The sequence below is a fragment of the Mus caroli genome, unplaced genomic scaffold (genome assembly GCF_978045245.1).
Source record: "Mus caroli unplaced genomic scaffold, Mus_caroli_1 scaffold_12, whole genome shotgun sequence".
NCBI lineage: Eukaryota > Metazoa > Chordata > Mammalia > Rodentia > Muridae > Mus > Mus caroli.
Window position 1 is genome coordinate 97,975,320 of NW_028227267.1, and position 5,726 is coordinate 97,981,045.

The window sequence follows — 5,726 nt, forward strand, 5'->3', positions numbered from 1 at the left end:
AGAATCACCACCAACCACCAGAAACTCAAGAGAAGGGTGGGAGGATGCTCCAAAAAGATGATAGCCCTGCCTAAATCTTGACTCCAGGCTTAGGCCTCCAAATTTTTCTGTGGTTTCAAGATGTCAAATCTGTGTTAATTTGTTGCAGAATCAGATTAATATTCAATATTAAGACTTGTTCTATAGAAACAGTAATCAAGACAATAGGGCTGACTGAAAGATAATGACAAATATTAATGGAACACAAGAGAAAGCTGCTATGGTTTTTAGTATACAGCCTGAACCCTCTGAATTGAAATGGAATCCCCAGTGTAAGTTTTCAAGAGGGGAAAGTTTAGTCCTGTGATCTCTAGAGATGGAACTGTTGCAAAATAATTAGTGTTATATAAGATTCTTACAGTAGACTAGCTGAAGATGGCCTGCCTCACCTTGTGCTCTCCTACCAACACCCCACAGAAATGCTTCCACTACCCACAGTCCTTCACCAGATGAGACCAGTGTCCTGGGCACTGGCTCCTCATCTCACTTGGGCCTATGCCAAAGATGTAAAATTTGGTGCAGATGCTTGAGTCTTAATGCTTCAAGGTGTAGACCTTTTAGCCGGTACTTTAGCTGTTAAAATGGGGCCAATGGGAAGAACAGTGACTATCAAACAGAGTTGGGGACATCCCAAAGTAAAAAAAGATGGGGTCACTGTTGCAAAGTCAATTGATTTAAAGGATAAATACAAAAATATTGGCTCTAAACTTGTTCAGGATTCTGCCAATAACACAAAGGAAGAGGCTTGGGATGGCACCACCACTGCCACTGCTTTGAGAAGAACAGCAAAGGGGCTAATCCAGTGGAAATCCAGAGAGGTATGATTTTGGCTGCCAATGCTGCAATTGCTGAACTTAAGAAATAATCTAAACCTGTGATAACCCCTGAAGAAATTGCTCAGGTTGCTACAATTTCTGCAAATGGAGACAAAGACATTGGGAACATCGTTTCTGATGCAATGAAAAAGACTGGAAGAAAGCGTGCCATCATAGTGAAGGATGGAAAAACCCTGAATAATGAGCTAGAAATTACTGACAGCATGAAGTTTGATAGAGGGTATATTTCCCCATATTTTATTAATACATCAACAGGCCAAAATTATGAATTCCAAGATGCCTATGTTTTGTTGAATGAGAAGAAAATTTCTAGTGTTCAGTCCATTGTACCTGCTCTTGAAATTGCTAATGTTCATGGGAAGCCCTTGATCATAATGGCTGGATAAGTTGATGGAGAAGCTCTAAGTATACTGGTTTGAACAGGCTAAAAGTTGGTCTTCAGGTTGTAGCAATCAAAGCTCCAGGGTTTGGGGACAATAGGAAGAACCACCTTAAAGATATGGCTATTGCTACTGGTGGTGTGGTGTTTGGAGAAGAAGGGTTGAATCTAAATCTTGAAGATGTTCAAGCTAATGACTTAGGAAAAGTTGTAGAGGTCATTGTCACCAAAGATGATGCCATGCTTTTGAAAGGAAAAGCTGACAAAGCTCACATTGAAAAACGTACTTAAGAAATTACTATATCAGGGTCCTTTCAGCAAACGCTTGCTAGTGTATGCAATGGTGTCATCGTTTGGAGGCTAATTATGGGATGGATCCCTGGATATGGCAGTCTCTAGATGGTCCATCCCTTTGTCTCAGCTCCAAACTTTGTCTCTGTAACTCCTTCCATGGGTGATTGTTTCCAATTCTAAGAAGGGGCAAAGTGTCCACACTTTGGTCTTCGTTCTTCTTCAGTTTCATGTGTTTTGCAAATTGTATCTTATATCTTGCTATACTAAGTTTCTGGGCTAATATCCACTTATCAGTGAGTACATATCATTTGAGTTCTTTTGTGATTGTGTTACCTCACTCAGGATGAGGGCCTAGCAAACACATAAGTGGATGCTCACAGTCAGCTATTGGATGGAACATGGGGCCCCCAATGGAGGAGCTAGAGAAAGTATCCAAGGAGCTAAAGAGATCTACAATCCTGTAGGTGCAACAACATTATGAACTAACCAGTACCCCAGAGCTCTTGACTCTAGCTGCATATGTATCAAAAGATGGCCTAGTCGGCCATCACTGGAAAGAGAGGCCCATTGGACATGCAAACTTTATATGCCCCAGTACAGGGGAATGCCAGGGCCAAAAAATGGGAATGGGTGGGAAGGGAAGTGGGGGGGGGGGGTATGGGGGGCTTTTGGGATAGCATTGGAAATGTAATTGAGGAAAATACGTAATAAAAAAATATTAAAAAAAAAAGTGTTAGTGTAAGAGGATTGCCATGGAATGCCATTTTGTGAATAATTGGAAATAAACGGAATGATCTGCCAGTGGGGAGATGGTGTATTCTAGGGAATTTCATGCAGTTATTAAAATATTATGAGCAAAAAAAAAAGAAATTACTGAGCATCTAGACATCGCAACTAGTGATTATGAAAAGGAAAAGCTGGATGAGCGTCTTGCTAAACTTTCAGATGGAGTAGCTGTGTTGAAGGTTGGAGGGACAAGTGATGTTGAAGTGACTGAGAAGAAAGACAGAGTTACAGACACTCTCAAGGCTACAAGAGCAGCTGTTGAAGAAGGCATTGTTCTAGGAAGGGGCTGTGCTCTGCTTCGGTGCATCCCAGCCTTGGATTCATTAAACCCTGCTAATGAAGATCAGAAAATAGGTATAGAAATTATTTTTAAAGCCCTCAAAATTCCTGCAATGATGATTGCTAAGAATGCGGGTGTTGGAGGATCTTTGATAGTTGAGAAAATTCTGCAGAGTTCCTCAGAAGTTGGTTATGACGCCATGCTTGGAGATTTTGTGAACACGGCGGAAAATGGAATCATTGATCCAACAAAGGTTGTAATAACTGCCTTATTGGATGCTGCTGGGGTGACCTCCTTGCTTACTACAGCCAAAGCTGTAGAGACAGAAATTCCTAAAGAAGAGAAGGACCCTGGAATGGGTGCAATGGATGAAATGGGAGGGCTATGAGAGGTGGCATGTTCTAACTCCTAGAATAGTGCATTGCCCTTGTCAATGAACTGTGACGGGCAGCTCAAGGCAGGTTCCTCATGGATAACTTCAGAGAAGTCACCTGGAGAAAATGACTGGCTGATCACTGTAACTATCAGTTACTGGCTTCTTTTGACAATATATAATGGTTTACTTCTCTCATTGCCCATGCCTACAGATAACTTATTTTGTATCTTTGAATAAAGACATTTATACCATCCTGAAGAGCAAGAGCCATATAGATACCAGTGTCCTGTTTTCAACTTAAATCAATAAGGAATCTCTACTGTTGTGTTAGCATCAGGACTGTAGCACTGTGTTACCACATGAGAGTTCAGGAGCAGTCTTTCTGTGGAGGATGGGAATGACCATGTACAAAGTGGAGAAGTATCCAATTATGTGACAAACTTTGTGAAATAAAATAAAGTTTAAAAAAACTTACAGTAGAGCCCCATGATTGAATACAAGAGGCTTTATAAAATGGGAATGACCAGAACACACACACACACACACACACACACACACACATACACATACCACAGACATCAACCTTGTCTTTCCTTCTTGCTTGCTCTGTCATACCATTTATAACCTCAGGGCTCTGCCAACAAGATTTTATCCTATGATAAGATCCTTGAACTTTGTACTACCACAACTATGAACAAAATGAAATATTTTCTTTATAATTCACCCACACTGTGGTTTTTACAACTGCCAATGGGATACATACTACTTCAAGAATAGATCCACATCAATATGTTCAACTGATTTTTTAAAAGATATAACATCAATTCAATGATAGTAATATGTACAGCCTTTTCAATAAAGAGTTTAGAAGCAATAAAACTCCTGAGGAAAAGATGAACCTGGACCTAAACCTCACCCCATAGACAAAAATAAATTCAAAATAGTTCATGGAATTAAATATAGAACATAATAAGATAAAATATTCAAGATTTGGAACTGGGGAAAGAATTCTATTTTAATATCATTTATTATTAATAATAATTACTATTTTATTTATTTACATTCCAAATGTTTTCCCCCTCTCTGTTCCCCCTCACAGAGTTCTTCCCTACCCCATCTCCCTCCCCATCGCCTCTTAGAAAGGCATCAAGTCTTTACAGGATTAGGCCTATCTTCTTAGGGAAAGAATTGTTACAAGTGACACCAAAAACACAACCCATAGAATGAAAGATAACTAAGTCAAAACTCACAAAAAAAAGCTTTAAAACATAATTGATGACATAAAGATATGTCATCAATTCAAACTATACTTATAATCAGCATGACTGACCAAGAACTAGTGCTGAGAATATGTAAAGAAATCAAAGTCTAGAAGGAGAGGGAGACAAGGGAGGGAGAAAAGAGGGGGAAGAAATAAGGGGGCAGTATCAGAAACTGGAGGAGATGTGAGAGAGGTACAGAGGGTCAGGAAATCGAACAAAAATGGGTAGCAGAGGGATGGGGAGTTGGGGATAGCCACTGGTGGGTCCCAGACACCAGAGAAACATGAGACTCCCAGGACCCAAAGGGATTGACTTTAGCCAAAATGCACAGAAAAGGGGGAGATAGAACCTGTGGAGACCACCTACAGTACATAGGCACGGCCCCTGATTGAGGGAAGGGGCCACCCACCCATCTCAAAGTTTTTTAACCCAGAAATGTTCCTGTCCAAAAGAAGAACAGGGACAAAAAAATGGAACAGAAACCAAAGGGAAGGTTCAAACGGGGACAGCCCCACCTGAGGATCCATCATGTCTGCAGACACCAAACTCAACACTGTTGCTGTGGTCAAGAGACCCTTGCTGATAGGAACCTAGTGTGGTGGTTCCTTGGGAGGTCTGGCCAGCAACTGATCAATGCAGATATGGATGCTTGGAGCCAACCCTCAGACTGAGCTCAGGAAACTTTGTGGGGGAGCTGACAGAAGGGCTGGAGGAGAGGAGGCGAATCGCAACCCCATTGGTAGAACAGTATAGGCTGACTTGACTACTCAGTTCTCCCAAAGTCTAGACCGCCAACCAAGGAGTGTACCTAGAGGGATCCGTGACGCCAGATACATATGTAGCAGAGGATGGCCTTGCCTGACAGCAATGGGAGGCCCTTGGTTCTGAGGAGGTTTGATGCCACAGAGTAGGGGGTTGCTGGGCAGTGGGACTGGAGAGTATAGGTGAATGGGAAAGCACCCTCATACAGGCAAAAGGGAGAGCAGGGATAGATGTGGGATGGGGAGGTTGGTGGAGGGGTAACTAGGAAGTAGGATATCATTTGAAATGTAAACGAATGGAATGTTTAATAAAAGAAAAGAAATCAAAGTCTAACAGTTCTAAGTATACATGTAAGTGGAAGTAAAAATCATGAATAGCAACGGAAGCAGATGTTAAAAGGGAGGCATATAAAAAAGATATCGTATCTAGTTATCAGGGAGCTGCAGATTTAGACAATGGGGTGTCACTACGTAACAATCAGAATGACTAAAAATCAAGTAGTGGCACCATCAGATGCTACAGAGCAAGAGGAGAAACTGGATCACTCCTAATTGCTACCTGGGGATATAAAATGGTGCATCGATTCTGGAAAATAGTTGAGCAACTTCTTGTCAACCAAACATCACACTGACATGGACTTCTCTCCCCTCCAAATAAAAGTGTGAGGCCTACAGCTGCCTCTGTGAATAAGCATAGATGTTATATTCCCAAT

The 5,726-nt window shown here is 41.4% G+C and overlaps 1 pseudogene; it reads left to right on the plus strand.

Moving 5' to 3' along the window:
* The first annotated feature begins 458 nt into the window (after positions 1-458).
* Positions 459-3,019, plus strand: LOC110309829 (60 kDa heat shock protein, mitochondrial-like; annotated as a pseudogene).
* The last annotated feature ends 2,707 nt before the right edge of the window (positions 3,020-5,726 follow it).